Here is a 24,481-nt window from a genome sequence, read left to right on the forward strand (position 1 = left end):
GCTTTCAGCTGTTTTAAGGAAAAAAAGTGATTACAGGTAGGGCTAGGTTCTCCCTGTCCTCAAGGAGAACAGAGGTCATATATATCTGAGTATTCTGGGGAACTTTGGTGGTGGGTTGGAGAGTACCTCAAACTCCTGTGGCTCTGTTGAATATAGGCGCCCAAGTAACCATCATATCTTTAGAGAGAAGGGAAGGGCACCTGCGGGGCTCAGTGGTTAAGCCTCTGCTTTTGGCTCAGGTCATGATCCCAGGGTCCTGGGATTGAGCCTTGTATCAGGCTCTCTGCTCAGTGAGGAGCCTGCTTCTCCCATTCCCTCCACCTACATCTCCCTCTGCTTGTGCTCTTTCTCTTTCTGTCAAATAAATAAATAAAATCTTAAAAAAAAAAAAAAAAAAAAGAAGGGCACTAGAATTTGTCTGATGGGATTTGGGGAGGGATCTCACCAGGAAAAGGAGGCTAACATGAACTCATGGGTGGGGACTTTGGGGCAAATCAGTGCACTGTTGTTACAGGTACATTTGAATGTATGGAAGGAACTGATGTGTTATATACTTGAATTTCCCTAACGAATAAGTGCTATAGGGGATCCTCGTGATCCAGATGAGCCATCAGGGAAGAAGTGCTGGTGAGGCAAAATTCCCTGCTATTTGGCACCAGTGAGTGAGTCAGGATTTAGTACAAGTGCCTCTACCCTCTGATGTTCACTAAAGAGATGCTATCCTATTGTGACAAGTCAGTGGTCTCTGTCTCAGTGACCCAGACTTCTGTGTTATCATACCTCTGTCTGCAGGAGTGTCCGATAAACCCCAACAACGTTCTGCTCCCCCCAAAATACTTTCTTGGAACTATGAGCTATGACTCATATGACTATGAGCATTATGATCAATCCTTCCAGTGATCAGCTATCTATCAGGCCTCCTGGTACCAAAAAGGAGGCCAAAAAAAAAAAAAAAAACAAAAAACAAAACAAAAAGGAGGCCAGTGTGTTGGAGACAGTACATGTCAGTACTCTGGTCTGTTTGGTCCTTTACATGGCTGTGGCAGGCAGAGTTCTAGGATGGCCCATGACCTTCTGCTGGTTTTACTCCCACCATTATGTTATGTTATATGGCAGATTTTGCACATGTAATTAAGGTTAACAATCTGAGTGATTATCTGGGTGGACCTCACCTCGCATGAGCCCTTTAAAGCCTTTTCATCAGCTGGTAGGAGAAGACGAAGTCAGAAAGAGAAGAAGCAGGGGAAGGATTCAGCTGCATTTGGTGGCCTTGAAGATGGAGAGAGCCACGTACACGGGTTGGGGACTGTTCCAAGACAGAGAGCGACCCCCTGGCCAACAGCCAGCAGGCAGATTAGGACCTTTGTTCTGCAGCTGAACAAACTCCAGATAAGAGTCTAGCCTGACTGTCATCTTGAATTCAGCCATGTGAGACCCTAAGCAGAAGACTTAGCCAAGCTCACCCAACCTGCCCATCTATGGAATAGTGAGCTAATAAACTGGTGTTATTTTAAGCCGCTGAGTTGGTGGTAATTTGTTCCATGGCAATGGAAAATGAACCCGAAAACTATTATCCCAGACCAACTTGCTGCATTAAAAATTGTCCAACAACACCTTTTTTTTAGATTTCATTACATAAAATTAATTTTTAAAATAAAAACATTGGCATTTACTTTTAAATTATATTAATTTATGAAACCATTTTCTTTTGTAGAATATGCACTGGCACTAAAACAGAGTAAAGAAGTATCATGGTTATCTACAAAAATTATTTCTGACTTCTGTATTTACCCAAATTTTGTGTTTGCAAATGTGAAATAAAATGAAATTTCTCAAACATTTTATATGCAGCATTTTTTAAAAAGTGCACTGTTTTTTTACTGCTATAGTCTTCATAAGGGATTTGGCTTAAAGTTTTGAAAAGAATCCAGGTACTAGGATAACTTTGCTGTATTAACAGTATTTGTGTATAGAACAATTTGAGTCAGCATGTGAGCAACTGCCCTTTTGTTCACATACCTGTATTTAGGGAAAATTATACCCAGTTTTGCAAAAATAAAATTCTGACACAAATATTGCAGGAAGCAATATCAAAAAAGACCAATGTGAGTGGAGTGTAAAAATTTCATCTTTATTTATTATTCATTGAAATTCCCAATCATGTTGTAGGCACAGGGAGATCCAGGCTTTAGGGGACACTCTCTGGAAGAATCCGTTTACATAATTTTTTACAACTTTATCATTAAGTTCTGAAGTGCTTGACAGAAGTCTGGAATAGCTTTTGGAGCTATTTGCAGGGAATGCAGATATCCTTTTTTTAAAATATTTATTTATTTATTCATGATAAACAGAGAGAAAGAGAGAGAGAGAGAGAGAGGCAGAGACACAGGCAGAGGGAGAAGCAGGCTCCATGCCGGGAGCCCGATGTGGGACTCGATTCTGGGACTCCAGGATTGCGCTCTGGGCCAAAGGCAGGTGCCAAACCACTGAGCCACCCAGGGATCCCCGGATATCCTTGTTGAAGATACTGAACACTTGGACACTGTTTGAGATAGATGGTTTTCAGTGTTACTGCACACTCACATAAGCCAGAATTATCTGCAGCCGCCTGGTTGAGTTTATTTTACAGGAGCAAGGAAACTCGGGGACCTCTGAGGTCCTACAATCCAAATGGCCTCCTTCGAGCTGCAAATCTCTGTTCTGGTCAATTCACATTTCTGGCAAAGAGAGGCACAGGTAAGTGGACCTTCAAGCAAAGGCCATGACAACTTCACTGCTCCCTGCAGGGTCAGCTGAGGCCTCTATTGGGAATGAATTGCAATTGAACTTCTCCCTATGCCCCATCCTCCTTCCCCTTTCCTCTTATGGGTGGAGTTCCTCAATGAAACCTAGCATAAAAATCTCTGGCTCAGAGTGTTTTGCAATGGAGGGTAGGAGCAAGGAGAGGTGGTATAGGGGATACTTGCCCTTTGGCATCAAGGGTATATAACTGTAGTGGCTAAGCCCTTAGCCACTAGTCTTCACTAATTCCATTCTCCAAGAACTGGTTTCAGTTTCAATGATTGTCAGCAGTGCCTTAAAACTAAAACTGGGAATGGATTGTGTTTTAACTATTAAGGCACAAAAGGGCTGCCTCCAAGTCCAATGGCAGTCTTTGCTTTATTGCATGATCAATCACCACCTTCTACAAGGTAGGGTTGGGAGGGGGAGAACTGAGTTAAGCTGGATTTTGTTGAGTAAGAGAGTTGATTACGGGATAAAGAGGAACAGGGAGAGGGTCATAACTGAGGTTCCAAGAAATTGAAATCAATGTTCTGGAACCATTTTGGAAAAACATAAGTGAGGGAGGTGCAAAGAGAACAGAGTAGCAATGCAGTTGCTATCCTTCACTTTGGCAGCTGGTCTGGAGAGACACTTCCTTTGCAAAACCATCTTGTGATCCGGTTGCTATGGTAGCAATAGTAATACTCTTCTGCAGACTCCACATAAAAAACACTTCCCTGACTTTCATTATTTCTCTCTCTCTCTTTTTAAAAATATTTTGAAATATGCTTTTGAAGTAAAACATTCAAGGCTGGTGGTGTGTGTAGTAAGGCAAAGCTCTTTCCCTCTTGTATCCTTTCCTCATTTATAAAACCAATACTTTACTACTTGCAATTTGTGTAGAATTTTATTTTATTTATTTATTTTAAAGTTTCTTTATGTAAGTAATCTCTATACCCAATGTGGGGCTGCTCGGACTCACAACCCTGAGATCAAGGGTCACATGTTCTTCTGACTGAGCCAGCCAGGAGCCCTTGCATAGAATTTTAAAAAGAGGATTTTGTGTAGCTGTGTCCACACAATGAGGTTAACATGACGATGTCACAAATACTGAACAGCTCCTTAGCTATCTAGATAAATTGTAGAATTGGATTTCTTTTTGCACTTCAAGCCAAAGAAAGTAATTTGTTTAGTAAAGCATTACATGTCTTATTTCTCTTTTTATCATCAGCCAATTTTAAGTAAGTGACTTTTTGTTAACTATTGTGCTTAAATAAATCACTTCAAGTCAGAAAGTGGAAGAGATTGAAAGATTGTAAATGCATACAATTTGATATTTGTTTCCTGTTTGGATAGGCAGATTCATGAGTAAGGATGTTTTCAAGAGTTTTCTTGGAGGAGGTGATAATAGTTATAATTACCATTTACTGAGGACTTACTCTGATGCAGGTACTTTGCTAAGCATTTTCATACATAATTTTATTTAATTCTCAAGCTAATTTTATAAGTGTTAGATCCTCATTTTACAGATGCAAATAATGGCATTTATAATGTCGTTGAGGCGATGGTGTGAAATGTTTATGTTATACAATACCTACCTATTTTGCTATCCATACTGGGTTTGGGTTCAGCCTATCTGGTGAGGAAGTAACCTACAGAGATGTGACATTTTAAGTGACAGATCTTTGAAAAGGAAGGGTGTGTTTAGGATTCAGATTGATGCTTTTTCTTTTAATATAACTATCTATGCCAGATGCTTATTTTTTTGAGCTTGAAGTTAATGTAGTTCAGCATTTTTCAGGATCCCCAATGCATGAGGCATTGGTGACTTGTTCTGATCTTCAAAGGCCCATTTCTTCTTTTATTCTTTTTTTTAAACAGTTTATTGATCCGTAATGCACATACCATACAATTTATGCATTTAAAGTGTACAATCAAATGATTTTTAGTATATTCAGAGATGTGGCAACCATCACCACAGTCAATTTAGAACACTCGAAAAGAAATCTCATACCTTTTAGCTATCACCTTCCTATCGATCCATCTACCCCTAGCTGGAAGCAATCATAAATCTGCTTTGTGTCTGCATAGATTTGCCTGATCTGGACATTTCACATAAATGGGATTATATAACAAGTGGTCTTTTCTAACTGGCTTCCTTCATTTAGCATGATGTCCTCAGGGTTCACCCACGGTGTAGCATGTGTCAGGATTTCATTCCTTCTTATGGCCAAATAATATGCATATACCACCTTTGTTTCATCCACCCTTCCCTGGTTGGGTATTTGGGTTGTTTGTACCTTTTGTCTATAATGAGTAACGCTGTTCTAAACACTCCCGTGCAAATTCTTTTTCTCAGTTTTCTTGGCTGCCTAACTAGCAGTGAAAGTGCTGTGCCCTCCATCCCTCCTCGGCATGTGTCAACAGCACAGAGGAAAGGAACCAAGACTTTCCTTGTCCGCCTTACACTGTTGCCTAGGACTTGATCTGGAGTCTTGGCGGCTTTTGGATTTCCTCATTTACCAAATCCTGAAAGGTGAGGTTTAAAGGTGGTTTAAAGCCCTTGGGCAGGTGGAGTGAGAGGTGCTATAGATGGAAATTTCATAGCTCCAGTGAGCAGAATCACAGTCACACCCAAGTGTTTTTAGATTCTAGCAATACTGATATCTATGCAAAAACAAGGATTTTAGGAGTCTGGAGTGAAACACCAGGTTGAGCAGCAGTCGTGGAGAGGAAAGGACAATTGCTCCATGAGAAGCAGGCTCTCTCTGGGGAGCCTGATGCAGAACTTGATCCCAGGATCCCTGGGATCACACCCCTGGGCCAAAGACAGACACTTGACCACTGAGCAACCCAGGCGTCTCTGATTTTTTTTTTTTCTTGTCGATTTAGTTGTTCTTGATTACAAAAAAAAAAAAAAAGTTCTCCAGTCCTATTTTCAGAGATAGTTAAGTCTGAGTTGCTTTCTTCTTTAATCTTGTAGCTGGGAGAACTCAGAAGGGCTAGGGAGAGATTGTTAGAATCTGTTCATTAGTCCTGATCTTTAGAATAATTCTTAAATTCAACAGAATATTTGAATGCAAAGCCTCCAGACAGTAAAACAGTTATTAAATCTCCAAACTTTGGGAGTCTCAAATCTAACTTAGTTGGTAATAAAGGGAAGGAAAAATATCTTTCCTCTTTCCAGCTTCAGTTCTTAGTTGGGAAGAAAACAAAAGACAGATTAACAAGAGAAGAGCTTGCAGATTTATTATATAACTTTATGTGACTCAGAAATCTTCATAAGGAAATGAAGACTTCAAAGGAACTGTTAGACTTGAGTGTTTTTATGTGGATTTGATGAAAAGGGGGACCACATTGGATAAAATGATAGTGTAAAGAATCTGAGCTAAGGGTAATAACCTGGGGAGACTTAGCAAGGCATTCCTGCAGATTCTTCTTGGAGCCCCTCTGTCTTGGGAGGTAAGAACGCTCCTCTCCTCTGGGAATAGGGTAGGCACTTAACACACAAGGGTCTATGACTTGCTTCAGGGGTGGGTCAGAGAGTCCTTCCTGTACCTGCTGTTTCTCAAATGCCTTCAGCTTGAGATATTTAATATGCCAAGATACCATTTTTGGGGATGGTGTGTCCTCAACTCTGCCAACGATCAAGAGGAAAAAAATATCTGTGGGAAAAATATTTATGGCCATGCACTATCCAATTTTATTTACTATCACCAGTAGCTGTTCTATCAGATTTAGCTCCTCAATAGAATTAATTAGACATGTTTTTTCTGAATGTTTTCCTACTCAAATTTGGTAGTAGATTTTTTTCCTATGTAATTTGGAACAAAAAGCCAAGAACACTTGGATGTATGTAAATTTTGCTTCTGAGTGCTTTGAAGCATATCCTACCCTGTTTCCTGCCTATAATATTGTGTTATTAACCTTTCTAATTTGGTAAAACAACAGCAATAATGCAAAAATTATATTGATGCTGAAATTTACTAGGTAAAACCTGTAAAAATGGCACCTGAGTACTGTTGCCTTGGAGACAGGATGTAGGAGAGGAATGAATGTAGCTTGCAGTACTAGAAAGATAAGTGAATTGCTCTTCAGAAAATTTGTGATTAGGGGCGCCTGAGTGGCTCAGTCAGTTAACTCTGCTTTTGGTTCAGGTCATGATCCCGGGGAGTCTGCTTCTTCCTTTCCCTCTGCCTCTCCCCCCTTGCTTGTGTTCTCTCTCTCGCTTGCCTGCTCTCTCTAAAACAAATAGATAAAAATTTAAAAAATATACAAAAAGAAAATTTGTGATTAAAATATATTTTAAAAAGATATATTTATTTACCTGAGAGAGAGAGAGAGAGAGAGAGAGAAAGGGAGAGTGCAAGCAGGGGGAAGGGTAGAGGGAAAAGGAGACAAACAGACTCATTGCTGAGTGGGGAGCCCCTTGCCAGGCTTGATGCCAGGACCCTGAGATCATGACCTGAGCCAAAATCAAAAGTTCGGATGCTTAGCTGACTGAGCCACCCACGCACCCCTGAAATATCTTAAATTTGTCCATCTGATTCCTAATTTTATTTTAACAAAACAAAAAAGCAGCAGCAGCAACCAAGAACATCACCAAATTCCTAAATCAGGTAATTTCAGCTCAAATGACCTTTGATTTGTGTGTGTTCTTTGCTTGTGATAATTACCTAGGTTTCTCTATAAAGCAGTGTGTCTGGGTGACATGACATCTGCCATGATTGCAAATAGCATCCCCATCCCCCCTCTTCTACGGCTGGAGAAAATATGAAGTTTACCTGATGTTTATTGAAATATTATGTGTTAAACTAGAAGACAAAAAGAGGATTTTTCCATGCTAGGTTGCAGCTGGCACAAGAAACATGTTCATTCTATCAGAAATAGAATCTATTTCTTCTATTTTATCCTTGTAATTTCTCTGTTCCACAATATTCCTTCTCTGGCAGCCTTGGGATTTGTCTTGACTGAGGCAACTTGTATGTGCAGTGGAAGGACACTAAGCTGGGTAAGTATGGCAAATCGGGTTGTAGTTATGACTTTATTACTACCATTGGGTAGTTTATTTGAATATAGCCGAGAAAAAAAAATCAACTTTTAAATATCTAGTCTTCAGCCCTTACTTTGCAAGGAGGAAGTGTCCTTTATTCACCACAGCCAGTTTCGATTGTGCACATCAGCAAAAAGGCGGAGCTTTGAAAAGTTGGCGTTGCTGGGGGGCATCAGAATCAATGTATCAATGTATGTTGGAAGGGAGCAAATGTAATATTCCTTAAAAAGGAATAGAGCATAACGGGAGATAGGAGTAAGGGAGGAAACTTAAGTAAACTGATTTGGGAAGAAGAGAAATCCAGAGAAAAAAATTTACCTCTAAATGATCTTTATTGAAGTATCCTTTTAAAAAAAAGATTTTATTCATTTATTCATGAGAGACACAGAGAAAGGCAGAGACACAGGCAGAGAGAGAAGCAGGCTCCAGGCAGGAAGCCCGATGCGGGACTCGATCCTGGGACTCTGGGATCACACCCTGGGCTGAAGGCGGTGCTAAACCGCTGAGCCTAAATACACCACAACGCATCCATTGTAAGTGTACCTGACAATTGTACGCAGCCTCCTAACTACCAGTGGGATCACAATTAATACAACATTGCCATCCCTCCAAAAAAAATCCTCTTATGCCCTATATGCTTTCTGTCACTGAAGATTAGGCTTGTCTCTTCTAGAGTTTTAATATTAATAGAATTAGACAGTATGTACTTTTTTTGTAGATTCTTTTGCATAGTATAGTTTTTGAGATTCATCTATGTATCAGGAATTTGTTTTTTTTTTAATTACTGATTTATATTCTATTGCATTGGTGTACACGATATGTTTATTCAGCTATTGGTGAACATTTGAGTTGGATTCTGTTTGGAGCTATTATGGGTAAAGTTGTTATAAATATTACGGTGAAGTGTGTTTGAAGAGCGGAAAATTTTAATTTTGATGAAGTCTAATTTATCACATGACCTATATTTTTGGTGTCTTAAGAAATCTCTGGCTGCCCAAGGTATTTTTTTCCTAGAAGTTTTATAGGTTTAAATTTTAGATTTAGGTCTATCATCCATTTTGAGATCACTGTATGGTATGAGGTAACGGTCAAGATTAATTTTTATCTATATGGATATCCAGCAACGTTTGTTGAAAAATTTCCTTTCTCCTTTGGATCACCTTGATAGCTTTAAAAAAAAAAAAAAAAAAAGATTGACCAGGGATGTTTGGGTAGCTCAGCGGTTGAGCATCTGCCTTCGACTCAGGTCATGAACCCGGGTCCAGGGATCAAGTCCCTCATCAGGCTCCCTGCAGGGAGCCTGTTTCTCCCTCTGCCTGTGTCTCTGCATCTCTCTCTGTGTCTCTCATGAATAAATAAGTAAAACCTTAAAAAAATGATTAACCATATTTATATGCATCTATTTCTGGACTATATATTCTTTCCATTTGATCTCTATGTCTATCCACTGATCCCTATTTCTAGCCAATGATAATAATACCACAGTGTCTTAATTACCATAATTTCAAGTCTTGAAATCAGGTAAGGTAGGTCCTCTCCCTTTGTATTATATTTAAAAAATATTATGAATTTCCTTATAAATTCCAGAGTCAGGTTGTCAATTTCTTAAAAATAACTACTGAGATTTTGATTGGAATTACGTTGAATATAGAGCAATTTGGGGGAGAACTGGCATCTTAATAATACTGAATAATCTGTTTCATGAACATGGTAATATATGTTAGACTATAGTCTATGTGCTGGAAATTCCTACATTGATACTTGGTCTGGAAAGTGGACTTCAATGTTAAAATTAAAAGGTGGGATTTATTTTTAAGTTAAACAAATATTTTAAATTGATACTTACCTTTGGGATAAAGAAGAAATGTCCTCATTTGTGAAATGGTGGATTTGAACAACACAATCTCTAATGCCTCTTTCAATGTTTTAAAGTCATTAAACAGATCTTATTGTTTTTACAGATAAAGATCAGGACTGTTAGAGACTCTTATCAAGAGTTAAGTTAAAGACAATTAAGTCTTCTGAATAGAAAACTTGCAGTTTTAAGAATCTGAGAAATGTTACTTTGGCCCTTAGGCTTCTAAAGGACAAAATAATGGGCCATTCCATAAGATAAAGAAGCTAAAATGGAGTGCAATTTTATACATTAACTCAAAATGAAGCATATGAGCAAGACCTAAAACCAAAAGATTTTGGAGGGATACAAAAATTAAATTTTTATATAGGTTTTCAGGGATACTGGTTCTTTAAAGCACCAATATATTTATCAAGTTGTTTGCTAATCCTCCAAAACATCACAAAAATGATAAAGTGAGTGCATTTTCTTTTGTCACCTCCTAACATCAAAAAGGGATAATTAGACTGTCTATAAATAGAATTTGAGTGGCACCTGGTTGGCTCAGCTGGTTGAGCATCTGCCTTCGGTTCAGGTCATGATCCTGGGACCCTGGGATCGAGCCCCACATTAGATTCCCGGCTCAGCAGGGAGACTGCTTATCCCTCTCTCTCTCTCTGCCCCTTGCCCCTGCTTGTATTTTCTCTCACTCTCTCTCTCACTCAAATAGATAAAATCCTAAACAAAAATAAAAAAATTAAAAAAAATTAGAATTTTCTCTCATTTACTTTGGGCAGTCATAATAAAAATCCAAAAAGTTATTAAAAATAAATATGAAAAATTCCTGGAACTTGAACTATAAAGTGATGTACTAAACATTTTTAAGTACTTATTTGCTACCATTTTTACTATGAGTATCTCCACTGCCCACATGCCTTCTTTAGGGTTTTTGGCTGATTTATTTATTTTTAAAAATCACTGCAGGAAATAAATGCTTTGGTCTAAAAAATTTGAAATGCAAGATTATAAACGAAGTCCACTGAGTTCCTACTTAGGATGAAGCACTCCTAAAAAAAGAATATTAAAACATTTGTAATTAAATGTGAAACACTGCTTAGTAAAAATGCATGGAATTCTTTTATTCTAATGTCTTAAATCAAGGATTAAGGAATTTTCTGTAAAGGGCTGGATAGTAAGTATTTTAGGCTTTGCAGACCAAGAGGAAAAACTGAGGATATTATATGATACTTATATAACAAGACAGAGAACACATTTCCATAATGTGGAAAAATCTGCAGCAAAGCTAATCTCTAAAGTCATTCAGTGCTTGATAATAGTGGTTGAAAGTAATTCTTCTGATTCAGAAAAATTTCTTTTTTAATTTTTGAAATTTTATTATATTTTTTAAAGATTTTATTCATTTATTCATGAGAGACACAGAGAGAAAGGCAGAGACACAGGCAGAGGGAGAAGCAGGCTCCTTGCAGGGAGCCTGACGTGGGACTCCATCCCTGGTCTCCAGGATCGTGCCCTGGGTCAAAGGCAGGCGCTAGACTGCTGCACCACCCAGGGATCCCCTGATTCAGAAAAATTTCAATCTACATCCTAAGTTCAAAAATTGCAATAAAATCTTACCACTTCCAAGGCATGCTATATAGTAGTTCCAAGGCATGCTATATAGTAGTTCCAAGGCATGCTATATAGTAGTTCCAAACTGCTATATAGTAGTACAAATCAGAATATTAATCTATTTCTGAAAAAATTTTATGGAACTGATGACAGGTTTGTATTTATTATACAGCAACACTATAGTCTCTGCTTCAAAAAATATAGTACAGGTTTTCCTGGGTGGCTCAGCAGCCTAGTGCCTGCCCTTGGCCCATGGTGTGATCCTGGGGTCTCAGGATCGCATCCCGCGTCAGGCTTGCCGCGTGGGGCCTGCTTCTCCCTCTGCCTGTGTCCCTGCCTCTCTCTCTCTCTCTCTCTCTCTCTCTCTCTCTCTGTGTCTCTCATGAAAAAATAAATAAAATCTCTTTTAAAAATGTAGTGCACATAAACATCATCAAAATAAGCACTCATCACAATAGTCCTGACTCACAGGAAAGCGGCAGTCAGAAAAATTAGAAAAGTTTAAGTGGGATATCTCATCACAGGTGAATTTCTTCACAAAAATAAAAATGGAAATGAGGCTATACCCAAAGTAAATTTCTGAATGACGTGTTTGTTAACCAAACAAGGGAAGCCACTGACTGATGGTGGGTTAATGAAATCATGTTTGATTGTAACATCCAAAATGAATACAGAGAAAATAAACCTGTTTAGGATCATAATGCTTTTGGTGTGAACACCTGCTTAAGGAGTAGAAGATATTGGGAACAGCATCAATTTTTTTAAAAAAGGAAAACTATTCCAAGTGGTTTTCCTTGACGACAGATGGGATTGAAAATGTTCAGTTTTTGTTGCTTGTTTGAGGAGTTAATGGCAGATTTAAAGTGACTAAACAGGGGTGCCTTCCTGACTCAGTCAGTAGAGCATGCAACTTGTTTTTTTCTTTTTAAAGATTTATTTATTTATTTATTTATTTATTTGAGAGAAAGAGAGAGACAGAGAGCGTGCAGGAGGGAATTGGGGAGGGGCAGAGAGAAGGAGAAAGAAGCCTCAAGCACACTCCCTGTTGAGCAATGAGCCCAACATGGGACTCGATCCCAGGACCCTAAGATCATGACCTGAGCTGAAATCACGAGTGGGTGCTTAACCGACTGAACCAGGCACCCCCTGAACACAACTTTTGATTTTGGGGTGGTGAGTTCCAGCCCCACATTGGGCATAGATCCTACTTAAATAACTGAATAAATAAACAGTAACTGACTAAAGAATTAGCTCTTGAATAGTCTGTATGAAACATTCAAAGGTAATAATGTTTTTAAAGTTGAGAAAATTCTAACTCAGTATAACCTAAAGCAGAATACGCTGAGATGTGTTGCAACCAATGGCAGCAAACATTTGTGTACAGCAAAGAGGCTTGGTTGTACAATAGGCTTGCTTCTTCCTTACCAATCCAGATGCCTTTTATTTCTCTTTCTTGCCTCATTACACTGACTATCGTTTTCAGCATAATGTTGAGTAGGAGCAGCAAAAGCAGGCATCCCTTTCTTGTTCCTAATCTTAGAGGAGGAAACTTTCCATTTTTTACCATTATTTCCTCACATTTTCAAGACAGAACAGCTTATGCTTCAAAACACGATCATAGCTTCCTCTGCATTCCAAAGACAACTTACTTTATAGAATAATTTAAAAATTTTATTTTAAAGATTTTATGTATTTATTTGACAGAGAGGCTAGAGAGAGCACAAGTGGGGGGAGAAGGGCAGAGGGAGAGGGAGAAGCAGACTCCCCACTGAGCAGGGAGCCTGATGGGGCTTGATCCCAGGACCCCGGGATCATGACCTGAGTGGAAGGCAGTACATACAGTATGGAAGCTGACTGAGCCACCAAGGTGCCCCAAAATAAAAAATTTTCAAAGATTTATTTATTTATTTGAGAAAGATGGGGGAGGGGCATAGGGAAAGAATCTCAAGCAGACTCCTGGCTGAGTGCAGAGCCCCACACAGGGCTCCATCTCACAACCTGAGATCATGACTTGAGCTAAAACCAGGAGTATCGAAAAACTGAGTCACCCAAGCTCCCTCCTCTAATAAAATAAATTTTTATAAATTTGTTCAGTAAAATAAAACTCGTATCCCAACCTAGGGATCTTTTCTTGAGATTGACTACAAAATGGAAAAAGAAAGCCAGAGACACAAAGGCAGAATTCTGAAGTTAGTATCTCTTCTAGGTTACAGAGATCAGAAGAATGGACCCGTTTGTCAAGTGCTTTGTCCTCTGACTAAGGATGATGGGCTTGAGTCTCCTAGAACTTTCCCCAGCAAAATGTATGTATTAGATGGTTAAAGAGCATTATGAGATAGATTAAAAAGTCCATATTTTTACTGTCTGAAAAGACATTTCTCACCTCTACAAGAACTACTTAAGTTGGTTTGTTGGACATTTGGGAACAACTCATGATGATTTCTGAGATGAAGTAATTAGTATTCTACGAACTCAGGATTCTTCCAATAAAATTAGGCCCTCTGGAAAGGCACCTAGCTGTGGTTTGCAAGAGTCAAAATAAAAATATTTTGAATCATGGTATAACTTGCTAAAACTACATTTACAAAGAGGCACGTTGAATTTATTTTTATTAAAAAATTTTTTTTGGCACATTGAATTTAAAACCATCATCGATTTTACCAGAATTTGAAATATAAAAGAATTTATGCCTTTTTAATAATAAAACCATCTATTGATTAGTCTGGCAAATATTTTTCATAATTGAAAGAAATTATTGTAAACTAATTTATACTGATATCTCATTAAGCAAAAAAGTCCTGCAATCATTTCATGTAACCTCTCCAAAAAAACCCTAAAATGGAAACTTAATAAAGAGCATGTAAACTCTTAGGATAAGCTTCACATTCCTTGAAGGATAAAAAAAGGCTGGAAAGAAAATCGTGTATCTAATGGAAGGGGTATGAGAGCTGGGATTTGAACTTTGCCAATAGGGCAGATAAACTGAGTAATTATTTTCACTTGGAAGTTCATGTACTTAAGAATCTTATTCCGTAATGATTGTGTAGCTGGAAATTTAAGTCATCCCCCTAAGTTGCCCAGTGACTTATCCCTTTACTGAAAAGTAGAAAGTATAATGCATGGTTGTGACTTCATGATGACAAATATTCACTCCTGGAATTCCAGTGTTCAAAATTGATGTGAGTAACCAAGGGAGCTAAAATGATGCTGTACATTGGAAGATAATATTTTTCAAGAGTCACAAGGCCCTCCGTGTTTTTCCACTTTGTGTATTTTCACCTGGCTTTTCTACTTTTTTTGGAGGGGGGCAGGGATGCAGAGGAAGAGAGAGAATCTTAAGCAGGCTCCATGTCCAGTGCAGAGCCCTACTCAGGGCTTGATCTCATGACCCTGAGATCGATCATAACCTGAGCCAAAATCAAGAGTTGGATGCTTAACCGATTGAGCCACCCAGGCTCCCCTCACCTATCTTTTCTACATTTAATACTTGCTCTACTTAATAACCCCAGGTCTCTGAGATGCCTAGGTTCAAGGGCTAAGTTAGGAGAGGTAAAATTCTTTGTATCTAGATTCTTCTAGAGTCAGATATGTTTCCTATAACAATGTTTTCATTTCCACAATTCAATTTTCCTTCCTTTATGAAACAATGGAGCAGAAAACAAGGATGGAATTAAAGTTAATAGTAATGCGGCAGAGGCTGCCATCTTTCTGGTAGTTAATACTGTGTTGGGTTATCTCTGCCATTAGTATTGTCAAAGGTCAGCTTAATATCGCATCAACTTGGATTTATTTTTTCATTTTTATTTTTTTAAGATTTTACTTATTTACTCATGACAGACATAGAGTGAGAGGCAGAGACACAGGCAGAGGGAGAAGCAGGCTTCCCATGGGGAGCCCGATGTGGGACTCGATCCCAGAACCCTGGGATCACAACCTGAGCCAAAAGCAGGCACTCAACTGCTGAGCCACCCAGGCATCCCTCAATTTGGATTTATAACAAATGGGTGTTATCTGCATAAATTGCAGGAGTAGCAAACTGAAATTTGGGCTGCAAGATTAATGTTCATCTAACAATGTCTCCCTAACAGAGGCATATCAGGTGGTAGCAGTCCCATGAATTCACTGATAGGAATCACTGTATGATTCACTGATTTTATACATTTGAAATGGATGAAGCAAATGGTAGTCATCATGTTTTCTTCCTGTCCACATTTTACATTCCCAGTGATAGGTGAATAATCCCAAACGTGACCTAACTTCTGCCTCATAATGGTCTTGAACTTCTTTCTCAAACTACATTTAAGTGTTTCAATTTCTTGGAATATGGGTAAACCTAAAACTCCAGTGAATACTGGCCAACAGCAGTATCTGTGGTGGTGTGCATTGTCTCCTAACAAATCTTGTTAAAGTACCTTGTAGGGCATCACTGAAAAATCAATTTTGTCTTCCTACATTGGAGGTCAATATTTTGTCTCCTGGTTTCTTGGTTCATTTTCTGTATTATGATTACATCATTATTCTTGATGCCTCTCTATCTATCGTGCCTTATTTCTGATTAAGGCTCATCTCCAAAAATGAGTGGGAAATATCAGAGAGAGAGACAGAACATGAGACACTCCTAACTCTGGGAAATGAACAGGGGGTGGTGGAAAGGGAGGTGGGAGGGGGGTGGGAGTGACTGGGTGACGGGCACTGAGGGGGGCACTTGATGGGATGGGATAGCACTGGCAAATTGAACTCCAATAAAAAAAATTTAAAAAAACATTTCTGCAAGTCACAGAGAATACTAAAATGGTTTTAATTGAAGATTCTCACAATTCTATCTACCTGAATAAAATGCAAAATACCTGCCCCTTATGTACAGAATCATGAAGCCTCAGCAGTGGGAGAATTCAATCTTGAGCTGTGGGTCAATAATATTTCCTGTTGAAGCAACTATGTGCCGTAGAAGAACTGACTTGGTAAATAGCTAGCCTGAATGCTTTCTTCCCCTTCCCCCACTAATTTGAACTTACCAAATCTTCCTGTTCTGCTTTTCATTCCTTGCTTGGCATTACTATTCTTTTTTTTTTTTTTTTAAGATTTTATTTATTTATTCATAGAGACACACACACACAGAGGCAGAAGCACAGGCAGAGGGAGAAACAGGCTCCACGCAGGGAGCCCGACCTGGGACTCGATCCCAGGTCCTCAGGATCATACCCCGGGCTGCAGGGAGTGCTAAACCGCTGCACTACCGGGGTTGCCCTGGCATTACTATTCTTTTCACCACCAGTTTCTGTGCTGATTGATGATTCTTCATTTCCAATGATGAGAGAGTGAGTGATGGTGAATCTAGAGGGTCTTTCTAAATGAGTAAATCTGCTGGTCCCTGGCCAATGATGCACTTCAGTATTGTTGAATAAGACCACTGCCTAGCTAACATTCACTGAGTACTACTACATCCTGGGATTTGAGCCATATATGTCATTCTTCTTCATTCTTAATTTTCTCCATTGCTTTCACTCTAGTGATTCCAACCAAATAAGAATGTCTTTAGGTGGGAAAGCTAATGAATTTATAATGACTAGTTTATGATTTCAGGCACATATACCCCTTAAGATTTTTTAAGTTGGAAATACTTATTCTTACCAGGATTTTGGGAGCATTCACATTACATTGTTTCCTGGAATACCTAACAAACAACATTCTTCATATTCTCTTTTGTGAAAGGCAGTTAATCATGCAAATATTAGCTATATCCACTATTTCATCACACTATGTTACCTTTATTAATTTTTGCTTTTTTTCTGAAGTTTCTTAATATTATTCAGTTGTTCCCATATTATAATCCCAAGATAAATAGACCTGGTATTGATATTCCATTTAAATTACTTAAAAGTGGGCAGCCTTGGTGGCTCAGCGGTTTAGCCCAGGGTATGATCCTGGAGACCTGGAATTGAGTCCCACGTCAGGCTCCCTGCATGGAGCCTGCTTCTCCCTCTGCCTGTGTCTCTGCCTCTCTCTCTCTTTCTGTGTCTCTCATGAATAAATAAAATCTTAAAAAAATAAATTACTTAAAAGTTTTAAATCTTACTTTTTCATTGACAAATTATACAACTATATATTTGATTGTTAAGAATATTTCTTGTAGGCCAATATTCCTGATGAATGTAAATATCCTCAATAAAATACTGACAAACCAAATTCAGTGGCACATTTAAAAGGATTATTCACAAATTCAAGTAGCATTTTTTTCCTGGGATGCAAGAGTGATTCAACATTAGGGGCATCTGAGTGGTTCAGTTGGTTAAGCATCTGACTCTTGGTTTCAGCTCAGATCATGATCTCAGGATCATGAGATCGAGTCCTGCATTGGGCTCTGTGCTCAGTTGGAGTCTGCTTGAGATTGTTTCTCCTTCCCTCCCCCCACCTTTCTGCTTCTTCTTCCGCTCATGCACTCTCTCTCTTAAATAAATAAATAAATAAATAAATAAATAAATAAATAAATAAATAAAAGGCTCATCTTCCTCAGAGTTCATGCTATAACTACAGAGTTAAGTCAAAGATATCCATATTTGTGTCAAGTTGTCAGGTCTCCAATTTCACTATTGAAACTCACTTTCAGGCTCAAAGTGGTTTCAAATTCAGCCAAAATTGTCTACTACTGAATTAGGGGTGAGGAGCATGAAAATAATGTTGACTCACATTGGGTAATCTAATCTCTGTCCAGACTCTTCTAGTGATGTGCTGTCACGAGGATTACAGCAGGACACTTCCACCTTTTTCTGTTTCCATATATCTCAGGTCCAGCCTCATCATCAGCCTCAGTCTGTATATTAGAATCAACTACCAAAGTGCCAAGTGGTTCCCATCATTTCTACTTTGCTATTCCTGGTCTGACTTGCTTCTTTCAGTTATAATTTCCTATGATTCTTTGCGAATGGGAAGCCAATGGGAAGCTTCCACTGTTATCTTCCACCATACCTACTCTTGCTTTGTGTCCTTTTTCATAGGTTGACACTCTCTTTTGCTATTCTGAAGATGGGGAACAAACGTAATAGGCCCACTGCTCCAAAGTCTCCACTTCTCCAAAATACTTCAGTGTACATAGAGCATGTAGGACTTAACACAGCTGAATGACTAGTAGACACATGTTTTACAGTCTAGTGTCCATAAGAGGGAATTATAGAGATTTTAATTTACACAAGACAAATTAGTCCTTCAATTATATCTAATATATCTGTCACTACTATGGGTAGTATGTGGGCATAAGAAATAATTTCATTAAGATTTTTAATCAATACATTGAAATTAATGTTACCAAGAAATAGAACTAATTTTTACAGGATGAGAAATGGCCATGATCTAGGATAGATAACAGAGTTATAAGTACTCAAGGAACAGTCCTTGGTTACTGAATAATTAGAAAAAAAAATTTAAAAGTTCCCAGAATTCCCCAAGTCTGTGCTTGTATGTTGACGTCATAAAAACAACAATCTGGTACTGAGTTTGTGGTCATCAGTTCTTTATTTAGAGACTGAGTTTTAACCCAGATAGTGAAAGCTGGAAATGTATTATGCATTCACCATGGTAGGCTCCACCGCAGGCAACAATATAGCAATGTACATAAAACATAGTCCCTATCAAGAGATTAAAAGTATTCAAAGAGAAGAAATTTGGGCAAATACTACATATCTAGACCATGATCAGTAAATTGAAGAAATGGGGTATTATTGGTGCTGTTTGTATAATTTTAGGGCAGTGGTAGGACTATGAGGTAGAATCTTGGGAAAGAAGAGCAAAGCTGGAGGCATTACACTTCCTGATTTCAAACTATATTACAAAATAACAGTAATCTGGGATCCCTGGGTGGCGCAGCGGTTTAGCGCCTGCCTTTGGCCCAGGGTGCGATCCTGGAGACCTGGGATCGAATCCCACGTCGGGCTCCCGCTGCATGGAGCCTGCTTCTCCCTCTGCCTATGTCTCTGCCTCTCTCTCTCTGTGTGTGTGACTATCATAAATAAATAAAAAATAAAAAAACAAACAAAACAAAACAAAACAAAATAACAGTAATCAAAAGAGTATGGGATTGGCATAAAAACAGACACATAGATGGGGTGCCTAGCTGGCTCAGTCAGCGGAGCATTCGACTTTGGATCTCAGGATCTCAGGATGAAACAAGAGTTTGAGCCCCTTGTTTGGTGTGGAGATTAATTGAAAATCTTAAAAGGGGTGCCTGGGTGGCTTAGTCAGTTACACTTTATTTTTATTTTTATTTTTTTAAAAAGATTTATTTATTTATTTATGATAGACATAAAGAGAGAGAGAGAGAGGCAGAGACACAGGAGGAGGGAGAAGCAGGCTCCATGCCAGCAGCCTGACGTGGGACTTGATCCTGGGACTCCAGGATCGCGCCCTGGGCCAAAGGCAGGCGCTAAACGGCTGCGCCACCCAGGGATCCCATCAGTTATACTTTTAATGTCGACTCATGGTCAAGTCCAACTCTTGATCTCAACTCACGTCTTGATCTCAGGATTGTAAGTTCAAGTCTCATGTTGGGCTCCATTCTGGGTGTGGAGCCTACTACAAACAAACAAACAAACAAACACACAAACACACAAACAAAATACCAGACACACAGATCAATGAAACAGAATAGAGATCCTGGAAATAAACTCATGCATATATGATTAATTGATTTATAACAAGGGAGGCAAGAAAATACAAGGGGAAAAGATGTTGTCTCTTCAATAAATGGTGTTGGAATAACTGCACAAAACAGCAAAATAATAAAGTGCACTCATAAGCCAGTACACACTCTCCATGAAGGACGCCTTTGAAATGTGGCTACTAAATATGGCCAAGAACCTGTTAGGTGATTGGAGATGTCTCTACAGGCTCCAGAGTGATTTGCTACCCAATTCTGCCAGGTAACTGCATTTGCACACTTTCTACAATGGAGGCTACTCCACAATGAATTGAGGTGCGCTACTGTAATTGTGTAGACATAAGACGAGCAGCCCACTGTTTTGGATATTATAGAAAGCATGCCTATGAGTGGAAGAAGATTAGAAGCCATAACCACCAAGGGCTTTTTAAATCCAAACACTCTATGCCTTAAGGAAACTCTGGTTTTTCTGGGTTGAAGCATAAAGCCGCATCATCATTTCTCATCACAATGTATGCTAATGCTTCTGTGAGCAAGATGATAGAATGTCTGTACATGACTTTACTGGCTAATCTACCATATGAAATCTAGTTACCATGAGCAGTCAGATGGAGAAAAATGAATATGACGAAGAGAAGACCCCAGGGAAAGGATTTTTCTGCTTGAATAAATAAAATTAAATCCCTTCCACTGGGAAAAGCATATCAAATTCTAAAAGGAAGGAGCCACAACAATGGGAAATGGAGACTAGCCCCTAGCATAATGTTTTCCCAATATTTTTAAAAACCACAATCAGAAATACATTTTACATCATGATTCACTACACACACATACACCTAATTATAATCAAAGTTTTACAAAACAACACTTACCTTCATTAAGGGCAGGCTACTCTGACATTTTCTATTTTATTCTGGTTTTTAAGAATTCTTTTGTGAAGCATAGCAAATATATAGAAGCATACATGATGGTAAATGAGGAGCTTGATGAATTTTCACAGTGAAAATTCTATTTTATTCTGTTTGATTCTATTCTATTTCATTTTATTGTAGTTATTTTTTATTTAAGTAAAATATACATAATAGACAATTTACCATTTTGACAATTTTAAGCATACAGTTCTGTGGCATTAATTACATTCACATTGTATACCCATCACCACCATCCAACTCTAGACATTTTTCATTATCCCAAAATGAAACTCTGTCCCCATTAAACAATAATTTCCCATTCCCTATCTCTCTGACTTAGACAAGTACTTTTCATATCTACCTTTTGTACCTATGAATTTGACTACCCCAAGTACTTCATATAAATGGAATCATGCAGCCTTTTTTTTTTTGTGATTATTTCACTTGGCAAAATGTCCTCAAGATTCATCTATACGTAGCTTGTGTCAGAATTTCCTTCCTTTTCAAGGTGGAATAATATTCCATTGTATGTATATACATTTTGCTTATCTCTTCATCTGCTGATGATATTTGGGTTGCTTCCATATTTTGATTATTGTGAATAATCTATTATGAACATGGGCATAAAAATATAGTTTTAAAATGTTGATTGCAACACATTAACTTGATTTTCTTGACCTTGAAAAATACTGGTGTACTAGTTGATGAATTGAAATCAAATGTACTATTTCCTTTGAGCCAGATTAAGCTAACCAGGGCACTTTCAGACTCTTCACTTTCCTTTCTTGAACTGAGAAAAGCCTTAGCATGCGCCAGAAGGGATGATGTAGGTGTGGAGTTTATTCCTTTAACAATAGAAATTGTCCAATTGTGAAATGTAATGCCTCATGGAGCAGAATCCCTCAATGCAGCCACTGCTCTGACATATACTAAAACCTTATTATCTCTGAAAGTGAGAGAGTTTGGTGGGCCAGCCAGTTTTTTTGGTCGTGCTCAGGGTTGGGGTATATCTGAATAGTTACAATACCTACAGTTAAACCTCAAGACTAGCTGAACAGGACTTGCTCAGAAAACTTCTGAGTGTCCACAGACTGCTCTAAAAGTTGGTTATTGGTTTCTTTGGTTAACATATTGTACATCACTTCAAAATCAGTCTTATTAAGAAAAACTACTTTCCTGAGGCATCAGATGTCTATTGTTGCATAATAAATCACCTCAAAAATGAGTAGCTTTGTACAACAGTAGGCATTTGGGCTGGTGATCAGGCTGGCTTCGGTTGGCATTCCTGCTGTCTCTTCTGAGGTCACTTATGTGTCTGTAATCATTCATTAGTGCCACTGGGGCTCTTTTCTCACGTGCTGGCAGGTGGCTGTGCCTCTTTCCACTGGTCTCTCTGCTTCATGGAGGCTAGCTCAAGTTTCTTCATGAGGACTCATGGTTCTGAGGAGAGAGAAGTTGCTGCAAGCTTAGGCTTGGAAATCCTACAATATCACTTTCTCCACTTTCTGTTAGCCAGAAGTCACAAGCCAGCTTAGATTCCCGGTGTGGTGAAACAAACTCTACCTCTTGATGACAGAGGCAGCAAAGTTACATTGCAAGAGGGTGTGCGCACAGAGATGGGAGGGATTAGGATAAGCATCTTTGCTAACGATCTGCCACACCCTACTCTTGTGAAAAAAGTAGGTTTGACTCCATATTCACATTTCTTTAATTTTTTTAAGTTTAAATTCAATTTGCCAAAATATAACACCCAGTACTTGTTCCATCAAGTGCCCTCCTCAGTGCCTGTCACTCAGTTACCCCATCCCCCTGCCCACCTCCCCTTCCACAACCCTTTGTTTGTTTCCCAGAGTTAGGAGTCTCTCATGGTTTGTCTCCCTCTCTAATTTTTCCCCACTCAGTTTCCCTCTTTTCCCTTATAATTCTTTTCAGTATTTCTTATTTTCCATGTATAAGTGAAGCCATTTGATGATTGTCCTTCTCCGATTGACTTATTTCACTCACATATTCCCATTTCTGATAATGTGCTCTACAGATCTCCCTGCACACATATAAAATGATATATGTACAAGATTATTTACAGTAGCACTCTCTGTGATTAGAAACAACCCAACTGTCCATTAACAGGAGACTAATGACCTGAACTGAAGCCATAACCAACTGAGCAACCCAGGCGCCCCTTTATTGTATGCATTTCTTATTCACTTATTTAGCCCTGTGAATTTGGAATAACAAATTTTAACATTAATGCTTTTATTTCAGTGTTCATTATCTTCAATCAGAGATACTGAAACAAAATTAAAATAATATATATTATATAAAATTCACATAACTAACCAAGAGTAAAAGAGATTCAAATAACGAAACTTTCAAATAATGTTGTTTGTAAGTTTATAGTATTTGTACTCCTGAAGTTACTAAAGTCTAAAACCACACCAAGACTGCACCTATCCAAGGTGTGCTAATTTTTATTTAAGGAAAGGGTGAAGATAAGTTGTGTCCATTTCCTGTTGTTCCTGTCGCAGATTACCACAAACTTGGCAGTGTAAAACACTTATTTTCTACCAGTTCAGGAGGTCAGAAGTCTAAAATGGATCGACCGGGCTACATTCCTTCTGGAGGCTTCAGGGGAGAATCTGTGTCCCTGCCATTTCCAGCTTCTGGAGGCTGCCTGAGTTCCTTGGCTCACAGCTCCTTCCTCCATCTTCTTAGCCAGCAGTGTAGCACTTTCCAGCCACTGTGTCCTTTTTTGTTTCTGGCCCTCCTGCCTTCCTCCTTTAAGGATGACATTGGGCCCACCTGAATAATTCCACATCTAAAGATTCTTCACTTAATCACATCTGCAAAGCTCCTTTTGCCACAAAAAGTAGCAGAGTCACAGGTTCCAGAGGCTCCAGGACATCTTTGTGTGTGGGGAGACGTTAATCTATCATGTTTATTTATTTATTTATTTATTTATTTATTTATTTATTTATTTATTTATTATGATAGTCACACACACAGAGAGAGAGAGAGGCAGAGACACAGGCAGAGGGAGAAGCAGGCTCCATGCACCGGGAGCCCGACGTGGGATTCGATCCCGGGTCTCCAGGATCACGCCCTGGGCTGAAGCTGGTGCTAAACCACTGAGCCACCCAGGGATCCCTGATATATTTATTTTTGTCTGTATTTGCATAAAGAAACATTAAATGGATATATAAGAAAGTAACACAAATGGTTACTCGTGGGGACAGTGAGGAATGTGGACAGTGGAAGAATTCTTTTTTTGGTAAGATTTTATTTATTTATTTGATAGAGAAAAGCAAGGGGAGGGGTAGAGGGAGAGGGAGAAACAGAATCGGAGCAGATTCCCCACTGAGCTCAGCGGTTTAGCGCCGCCTGCAGCCCAGGGCCTGACCCTGGAGACCCGGGATCGAGTCCCACGTCGGGCTCCCTGCACGGAGCCTGCTTCTCCCTCTGCCTGTGTCCCTGCCTCTCTCTCTCTCTCTGTGTGTCTCTCATGAATAAATACAATCTTTAAAAAAGAAAACACAAGAAAGCCCACTTCCGCAGCCCGGGCCACCCCGCCCCCCGCGCCCAGGCCGCGTGCCCAGCCTCCAGGCGGCGCTGGAGGGTGTCGGCAGGGGGGCGGGGAGGGGTCC

General features: G+C 39.0%; 1 long non-coding RNA gene across 1 annotated transcript; it reads left to right on the forward strand.

The window, feature by feature from the left end:
- The first annotated feature begins 2,419 nt into the window (after positions 1-2,419).
- Positions 2,420-13,561, forward strand: LOC121475528. Its single transcript, XR_005983776.1, has 4 exons — positions 2,420-2,736; positions 5,123-5,299; positions 7,716-7,774; positions 13,486-13,561. It is a non-coding gene; the product is annotated as an uncharacterized LOC121475528 (long non-coding RNA).
- Positions 13,562-24,481: the final 10,920 nt, after the last annotated feature.

The sequence above is a fragment of the Vulpes lagopus genome, chromosome 1 (assembly GCF_018345385.1).
Source record: "Vulpes lagopus strain Blue_001 chromosome 1, ASM1834538v1, whole genome shotgun sequence".
In the NCBI taxonomy this organism is placed as follows: Eukaryota; Metazoa; Chordata; class Mammalia; order Carnivora; family Canidae; genus Vulpes; species Vulpes lagopus.